We start from the raw sequence: 10039 nt of genomic DNA on the forward strand, positions 1-10039 counted from the left end.
CAGCTCTGCATCGTTTTATCTCTAGTGCCTCTGAATAATGTTTATCATGTTATTTTTCTCGTAAAATGCTACATTATCTTTGCAAACCCAAGACTTCTTGCTGTACCACGTCCTACAGCTGCTACGGCACATTATGTTGGCAGGAACCCTGGTGCTGAATAATGATAATTATTGTCTGTTTCATATCAGTTACTGCTCTCCTTGATTTCATATTTTGTACAAGCTTTTTCTTTTCTTATTGTAATTTTTTTCCTAACATCCAGATATAACCGTTAATAATATATTTCCTGTTTATTCCCAAGCGTTGATTAACTTGGTTTTCATTTATTGTCTTCTTTGAGTGTTGCATGTTATTGTAGTATAAATAAAGTTAGGGTATTTGTTTGTCAAACAGTTTTTACGAGTAGAGCTGAAAAAGGGATACAGAAACAGGGGAACTGATCAGTGCTATATTATAATGATTCATAAGAGTGTGAAGCCATTATTCAAGGAATATAATGCTGGCCATCCCCGATACAGGAACATGTAGAAAGGTGAGACAAGAGTCCCATATGGCTTCTGCAGGAGGGAGGAGGCGTTGCTCTGGTCTAGTGGTTGTGCTGTGGGAAGTGAGTGACGTTACCCAGGCCTCGTGGGTGTGACGGAGTAGTTGCCCAGTTCCTGTGGTGCTGCTGCTGTTACAGAAGGAATGCTGAGGTGCCGTGGTTACTGAGGTCCCATGGTTGTGCTGCAGAAAGGGGGAAGAGGCTTTGCCAATATCCTGGTACTTCTGCTATTACAGGGAGGGGGACATGCTGAGGTCCCAGTGTGTTTGATTTATTGAGATTTGTAAAGCCTATCACGCTGCTGTGGGAGGAACGAGGCGCGGCCGAGGTCACTTGGTGGTCCGGGACGTTTTTATGTGGTTTGTGCATTGGTATTCGTAAATGGACGAATGAACGCCGACATAACTGCAATGCGTAGCTTATAAAAGCCCACGGGGATATCCCAACGTTGCACACGGCATAGAGATCATTTTCGCAATCTGTGGTGAGAATTATGACTAGAGGCATGAAAGGTTATTGAGTTATGACTGGAGTTGGGTTGCTTGCGCAAGATACCCAAGTCCCTCACGCAAGTGTTGTAAACATTATGGTACCGGCAGTAGAGGTGCCCACCTCCACTATATCTGGGGGCAAGAAGGGCTCTGAGGTGTAGCAGAGTTGGCCAGGTGTCTGACATTTTTCTTTCTAGGTCTACGGTCTAATTATCCACAGCTATCCACGTAATGAGAGGCAATTTATCATCCTTTGGCTCTTGAATGAATGTTCAGTTTTAAGGGACAGTAACAAGGTAAACACAGAACTACACTGATTTAGAAAGCAGTGCAGTGTATCTTGAGATGTGAGCCATTACTATTCTTCCTTACAATTATTTCAGAACATTTTGGTAAAATCACATACGACAAACATTCTGTAGAAATAGGGCTTCAGTGATTTGTTTTTTTTCTGGAAGCAAATACCGTGTAATGGTGTTCCGTAACTAGCGATATAATCTACTTGCTTTTATTGCTTTAGATTATCAGAATTTTCAATAAGCCTTTATTAATTCATCTCTCAACCCTCTCATTTTAAGCTTGACAATTATGTCAATTGGTTGATATATATATATATATATATATATATATATATATATATATATATATATATATATATATATATATATATATAACTTGGTTTTAGGTCATCACAGATTATTACGTATTTCATTCTAGTTCTTCGTCTGATCAGCCAACTACACAGCATTGTCCGCATACAGCTGCTTAGGAATTTTCGAGTGTTTTTCCTTGACTAAGTATTACAGTCACCTAGTTTTGCTGTCATCTAATGTATTGCCCCTTCCGTAAAGACAATTAGAGGACCAATGCATATTGCCACTAACACATGCACTTACAGCTCTTAACAGCACCAACACGTTTTCTATGCACACCATACAGTCAGGATTTCCCACAGAGTTTCCTTAGTCACCCTATCATACAAATCCTCCAAATCCGTGACCAATACATGCACATCTTCCATGAGCAATACAAGTGCTCTTTCCTTCTTGTTTTATAGAAAAGCGAACATGTTGAGCTACTGTCTGCCTCTCCTTTCACTCACCATAAATATTGTTCACTTTGCGATTCCGGTCGAAGGCCAACTTTATTAAAGCCTCAATAACGCTGGTAGAACGGCTTAAGTCAAAGATAATCGTTTTTACATCTTTCATTTCATCGTAACTATCATCAGTACACCTCCATACTACCTGCCTTTACCAAAGTCGCATTTAGATGATTTCTGGTCAGATATGACGGTGAGAGGGTCGACTGGTCTGTCTGTGTGTTGGGTGTTGAGACTTTGTGAATTGTATACAACTGATGATGAGGCGGATTTCTCCCGTGAAACATGACTGTGTTGTGAAGTGTTTCAGTAAACTATTAAAACTGATGCTGAAGTGCGATTATCCGTACATGGGATTGAGCGAATCAACATCACAGACTTGTGTCATCTTATATATATATATATTATATATAATATATATTATATATATATATATATAATATATATATATATATATATATATATATCTTCTTTCATACTATTCGCCATTTCCGCATTAGCGAGGTAGCGTTAAGAACAGAGGACTGGGCCTTTTAGGGAATATCCTCACCAGGCCCTCTCTGTTCCTTCTTTGGAAAATAAAAAAGAAAAAAAAAATTGAGAGGGAGGATTTCCAGCCCCCGCTCCCTTCCCTTTTAGTCGCCTTCTACGACACGCAGGGAATACGTGGGAAGTATTCTTTCTCCCCTATCCCAGGGATAAATATATATATATATATATATATATATATATATATATATATATATATATATATATATATATATATATATATATATATATACGTCATTTTCCTCGTTAGGGAGATGGCATTAAGTACTGAGGACTGATTCTTAGAAGGAAAATCCTCACTTGGTTCTCTGTTTCTTCTTTTGTAAAAATAAAAACTGAAGGGGAAAATTTTCAGCCCCCTGCTCCCACCCTTTTTAGACGCCATCTACGACATCCAGGGAATACGGAGGGAGAATTCTTTCTCCCCTACCTCAGGTGGATACTATATTAGCTACAGTTCACTGAATTTTTCAAGATATTTTTTTTTTGTTGTTGTCCATATAATGCACTTAAGATATGCCAATGCTGTATGACAGTGCCTGAGCAAGTTTCTGGCAAAGGACGTAGAGCAAGTCACCTACCTTGTCTGAAGCGAAGGAACACTAGAAGCTGGAAACCAATCACTCTCCTCTCTTCCTAGTCGCACACATGCCTTATACTCGATAAAAACTTCTTGCTTCTAGCAGCTTACCTCCCACACCGCATATTCTTAAATGTATCTCTAAGAACACTATCATATGCTTTCTCTTGCTCCATAAGTGACACATACAAATCCATCTGTTCCTCTAGGTATTTCCCACATTCTTTAAAGCAAACACTTGATCGACACAGTCTCTACCACTTCTGAAACCACACAACTCCTCCCCAGTATGATGCTATGTACATGCCTTCACCCTCTCAGTCAATACACTCCCCTAGGAGACAGTATGGTAATAAAATAGTAACCATGAAAGACACTTTTCTTGATGGATTCTTCATGAGCCTATAAAGTGATCACTCTGATGAGCTGTGATTGTCCTTACCCACTTGTTATGTTGACACAGCTTCTTCTTTGGTCGGGGTGTAAGAACGTGACACAGTGTAAGAACGTGACACAGCAACAGCTGATGTAGTCGGATGGTTTCTGGCAAAGGACGTAGAGCAAGTCACCTACCTTGTCTAAAGCGAAGGAACACTAGAAGCAGGAATAAATTAATCACTATCTTCACTGATAAAATAACAGTTATAAGTGCAGCTTCGCAGATTAGTAATGTTGTTGGATCAGTAAAAGAAATGGGTATATGAGAACATACAGCATTTTGAGGAACGAGAGGATCGAGCAGCTAGACCAGCGAGCGATGCGCATTTGGCTTGACACGAGCGGGTGTTAGACTAAGAGAAACGGGCAGGCCAGATAACGTAGTGGCTGGATTGCATGGAAGGTAACAGTGAACAGGTGTGACGGTATATGTAAGGTCTGGGTGAACCCACCCAGACTGAAGCCAGGATTGGAACCACAGGGGTTAAGTGTGGACCTAGGGCACCAACAAAGGCTTGGGCAGTGCTGACATCATGCACATGAAGCCCCCAGTAGCAATTTTGAGATAACTTTATTTTCGTCAACAACCAGCCGTGTTACGCAAGAAGGATCCCGAATACCGGAAACCACAGGGATTCTATGGGATGACTTAGCAGGCGGTTTATTTGGATCAGTTCGAGCTACTTATGAAGACGAATGGCTAAAACACGAGAAATGAGCAGCACAGCTCACCTTGAGTGTAAAGGAGTCATCACCAGATTTTGGGGTACCTCTCTGAGGATAAGCACCACTGATACACGACCTTGGTGGACGCCTTACAGAGACATTATAGCATGTTCAGTGATAATCTTATTCCTCACCTCAGGGTAGACCTGTGTATGAGAGTACTTGTTCGGTGGGAAAATATATCTTTTCATCCCAAAAATGAGGTGCATCCATAAGTGTTCATCCTCCACGAAAAGATACGAGGCCCGGAGACGCTTGTTCACAGGTTAGGAAAGGTTATTAACCATACACCAAGCCATCCATGCCTAGCCAATCTATTACAGAGAACCAACACGTACTCAACACCCACAGTTCTACATTATTATCATTCTTGGTGGTGGTTCCTCATCTTGGTGTACGTTTGTTATCTTGATGTGGGTTATTTAACTGGGTGTGGGTTTGTTAGTCTAACATACTTTAGATAAGTGAGTGAAGGGTACAGAAACATGGGTAATATATCAATCTGCCATCACTATGGACATGTGTGCTAATGTGTAAAATGTGTTGGTGCAGGAGCCTTCAGGAAGAATCGTGAGACTGGAGCTCCATGGTGCTGCTACTGCAGGGTAGGTGAGGCATTAGTAGGTCCTGCTGTAGTAACGAAAGATTATGGCAGAGGCCTCTGGAGCTAATGCAAAAGAGACCAGAGATACAAAATGAGCGTCCCAAGGGTGACTAGATATGCTCTCAGAAAAAAAGGTGTAAGCGATTTGATGTTTGAAGTGAAAGCCTGGATGTGGTGAACGCCACTCAATGCCTGCCGTTTCTGCATGCAACACCTCAAGTTATCGCTCATCAGCAAGGCTGCACAATCCACATGAACTCCATCTACAGATCCCACCAAGAACTCTAAACTGTGGGTAAGATGGGCATTTGGGGAATGCAGGACCATGTAAGGGGTGCTTGCTGGCGTTGCATGGACCTGCTCATGAGTGCCAGTATTCGGTGTCCGGTGTCTTCACTTTGGTTTCTGGCATTCAGAGCGTAAATGGTCCTTTATTTTGGAAATATACTCGGCGAATGATACTTTATTATATCTCTTGGAGAAATCATCGTCACCTACAACTGTATGGTGAAAGGACCTTTTTCCATGTTTGCATTTTATCTTTGTCCTTAGAATTAATTTAATGAACAAGGACGTATGATAACAAAAGCTGTAGATGATCACTAGAGAAGTACATACAAATTCTGCAGAGAAATGAGTGGACGATAGGTCTACACATCATGAAGGATGCTTTCTGTCCTGCTTGTGATGGGACCGGGCCCGGTCCAGAGGTCATGTGGGCTCGGGTAGGGTTGACATGTGCACGAGAAGAGGGAACCTCAGATAGTGGGTCAATATAACAACAGCAAGACAGAAACAAATGATAATCTAAATTCTGTTTATTATATTTTTCATTGATCATTACATGAAGCGGCTGGGGAAAACCATGGAAAGGTCTTAGGGGCCTTGTTTTAAATAAGTTGTGGTTTCGATGCAATTCACATGACAACTAGAGAATGCATGTGAACAAATGCGGCCTTTCTTTCTATGACCCTGGCTTTGCCTCGCTAACGCGGGAAACGGCGATCAAATATGAAAAAAATACTTTATTAAGATTTTGCCTTATGATCAGTTAGAGCTTCCAGACAGGTTTGCCTTACCTCACACAAGACAAGGTTTCAGCCTTATTTATAGTTTTAACACCCTACGTTGTGTACTCAATCTTACATGAAATACCGTTTGTATTTTGGTAGAGCTGTTTGTTCAGCAGAAATAAGGTTACAGTAAGGCTTTTGTGGCCAGGTGTTTCTAATATTGATAATTAAATCCAAACTGTTTTATTTCATTTCCCACAGAAGTGCTGTTCGGCACGAGAGGCAATGATTGTGTTGTCATGTTAACCTAAGGATGTCTCTTCTGAATTTCCTATGTAAAATTATAATGTTTACTTCCGATGGCTCACGATATTTTGTAAGAATTTCGGGAAATGGTCTCACATTTGGACACATTTCCCTGCTGAGCCCTAATATTTTTTGAAGGATCTTAAGATCTCGGGATTCAAGTAGCCTCAGATGTGTGTATTGATTGCCTGCTCAGTTATATGTTTGAGTTGAAGATCAGTTCAAAGGGAACCTGAACCACAAAAAAACAAACAACTTGAAAGTTCCCTTTTGTACCACACGAACCGCAGACCTTCGAACTTATACGCCAACACTTATTGTGAACTATGAAGCTTCATGTTTTTGGTGAATCACCGGATAAGTCTTCAGCCTTCTGTTTGGGAGGAAGAACCTGCCAACTTCAAAGTGAATTCAAAGAAATTTGCATTGGTCTGTACATTTGTAGAGAATGCCTCTGATATTTTGAAATAAACATGTTATTTTGAGATTTTTTTTCCTTTCATCTACCAGATACTGTATTTGGAAAGAATCCTACAACCTATTTTCAGAGCTTTGTATGCTAAGGTGCCTTTAGTATACAAAGCAGATTTAATCTCAATTCTATTTTCTCTTTGTTAACATTTGAAAATGACAAATTCAAAATAGTTATAGACTGTCTATAGGGTCCACAAGTGAGGAATGCATTCCAGGATAATTGTGAGCGACCCATCAGTCTCAGAAGGGTTCCTTTTACATGTTTTATGCTCTTTACCAGCTACATAGCCATCATTCCACTAATGTAACTCCTTTGATACCACTTTGGAGATCTAGGTTCATCATTAGTACCCTGTGAGAAATAGTATCAGATGGCTTCTGGGCCTGAATATGATATATATATATATATATATATATATATATATATATATATATATATATCCCTGGGGATAGGGGAGAAAGAATACTTCCCACGTATTCCCTGCGTGTCGTAGATGGCGACTAAAAGGGGAGGGAGCGGGTGGCTGGAAATCCTCCCCTCTCGTTTTTTTTTAATTTTCCAAAAGAAGGAACAGAGAATTGGGCCAGGTGAGGGTATTCCCTCAAAGGCCCAGTCCTCTGATCTTAACGCTACCTCGCTAATGCGGGAAATGGCGAGTAGTTTGAAAAAAAAAATGTATATATATATATATATATATATATATATATATAGGGTTTTGTATGTTTCAGATGTCTTGCCAAACAAGAGGCTAACATAAAATGCTTGCTCAGGCACTGTCATACAGCATATGGCATATCTTAAGGGCATTATGTGGACAACACAAAAAAATATCTTGCAAAATTCAGTAAACTGTAGCTAATATAGTATCCAACTTGTATTTACTTTTGAATGTAGTGCACAATAAAGAAATGTACAAGTGTGTATCAGAGGTACACTTTTAATTAAGGACTCCTTTTCTTATAGGTAGAGTCAGTTACAAAGAGTTATGCTGAAGAAAATTAAGCTTTTAACTGTGTACTTAAATCTATTTGATCAAGTCCATTAGTGAAGGTAAAGAAACAGCTGTTGGCCCCTCTAGATTTCCTTAACTATATTTCATGATAAAAGAATTCATAGCACAAGATGTGTAACCTAAAAAACAAAATTTTAATGCATCATTGTTGCTCCACTTTTAATCACATTTTCAGAGTGTGGTTTTTCCTCAGTTTCTGTACGCACACAAATGATTGGTATTATGTACTACATGTTTTGTGAAATAATGGGTGAAGTAACTTTATTAATCATACTGGTTATAAAAGATTAATTGTAAAGGTGTACCATATTTGGGAAATTATATTTACCAGTATATCTCTCCTTTGGCTCCCAATCTTTTTTTCTTGGTGGGCTGCACGAAACTGGCAGGCAAATGAAGAAAAAAATAATCCATAGAATTGCTATACATGCTTTGATAACATTGTGAATATGTTGCTGTGAATGACAGAAAGTACTTATGTGTGGAGAATAAAATGAAGGTGCTTGTTACCTTACTAGTAACATGTATGAAATTGATCTTATTCATTTGGTATGAATGTTATCATTACAACACTCAGCATGAATATAAATAAATGAATTACTGTGGCATAGCTATAGATACATAAATAGCCTCTAAGTTATCAAAAATGCTAACTGTATTTTGTCTCAAAATATTGGCAGGTGTTTATACAGAGGAAAATACAAATGAGTGTTGTCTTTTAGATATGTATTACAAGAAAATCTTGTGAAATTTCACTTAATTTTTCATATTATGTTTATAATAAGCTTCCCCTAGTTCAAGTATGATGAAAAATTTTGAGTAATTACTATGCATAAAGCCTGGAAAAGGAACTAGAAACAATATGTGGGGAGAAAGTTTCATCTTGTTTCTATCAAACAGCATGACCTCTTGTTATTGTGTACAGAACAACTCAACTTAGTGGCTATCACACATTTACAAATTCATTCTATTTACTTTTACTATTTTCCTCTTGGGTTATCTCCCTTACTGCACCCTAATGATTAGCTAAGGGCACTCATTCTTTTATATTTCACTAATTTCATTTATGGCTGAACAAGCTTCAAGATTGAGTATATAATGACAGGGATAAGTAGACACTCTTTTGCCATGGCCTCCCCCTTGATTGTTGTTCCTGGAGGGAATAGGTGTCAGGTATATAGATAGATGTGCTGCACACACACCAACCTCTCTCTCAGTGCAAAACAATATTTATTACCCAAATAGAGGACAACTGTATGTTATTTAACACTATCATCAAGCAACATTTTTCATAAAAAATTCAAGTAGTATTATCTCCTGAATTAAAATTTGACATGAAGTTAGATAAACATGATATGTTCCCAACAGAATATCAAATAAATTTATAACTGCCAGGTAGAGTTGAAAGTTAGTTTCATAAAGAACTTCTGACAAGCTAATTACATACGAAAAGCATTCACCAGTTACATTAACTTGAAAGTCAAAGCACATATTGTATGGTCTTGCAAAAACTTATATTTTAAAGTACAGACAAATCATAGAAATGTTAAAATACTACACAAATTGACATTGGTAGCATCTCCTTTTTCTTCACCACTGCAAAACTAAATTTTGACATTCTTTTGAAAACATGCTCAGGCACCAAAATTGATGCTTATTCACCATTTTGACATCACATGAAAGTAAGATAGCAACAAAAGTTTAGTGGTCCAATTATTGCTTCAAATTATGTTAGTAATTAAGTGCCACAAATTTTTTTCTAATTGCTAAAGTCTACTCATAGTTGGCAATACTTCACTTAAAAAAACCTAAAACTTTGAAAGTGAAATACCATTTGACAGGATGAAACAAAGCAAGGGGCAAGTAGGATGGCAAGGATGTTTTTGGTTTATCCTTTTTAGAGTCAAAAGAATCTCTAAGATACATTGTTATGGGAGTGTTACTAGGTGAAGCTCACTCAGTTAACTAGAAGGATAATTAAACATAAAAAGTGATATTGCCTGGAAACTTTTATTTATGAGTAAAACAAAAATCGAGTTAAAAAAAAAGCCTTCTAGTAACTAACTTGTAGAACTTATAACTCAAGAGTATGTAGTTTTCTTTAGCTATACATTTCTTTTTATTATACATGATATATTCTTAAATAAATTTTCTCTAAGTACAAAGCCAAAGAATTTTGACAATCACAGCATTGATAC

Source organism: Panulirus ornatus, chromosome 17 (assembly GCF_036320965.1).
Source record: "Panulirus ornatus isolate Po-2019 chromosome 17, ASM3632096v1, whole genome shotgun sequence".
Taxonomy (NCBI): Eukaryota; Metazoa; Arthropoda; class Malacostraca; order Decapoda; family Palinuridae; genus Panulirus; species Panulirus ornatus.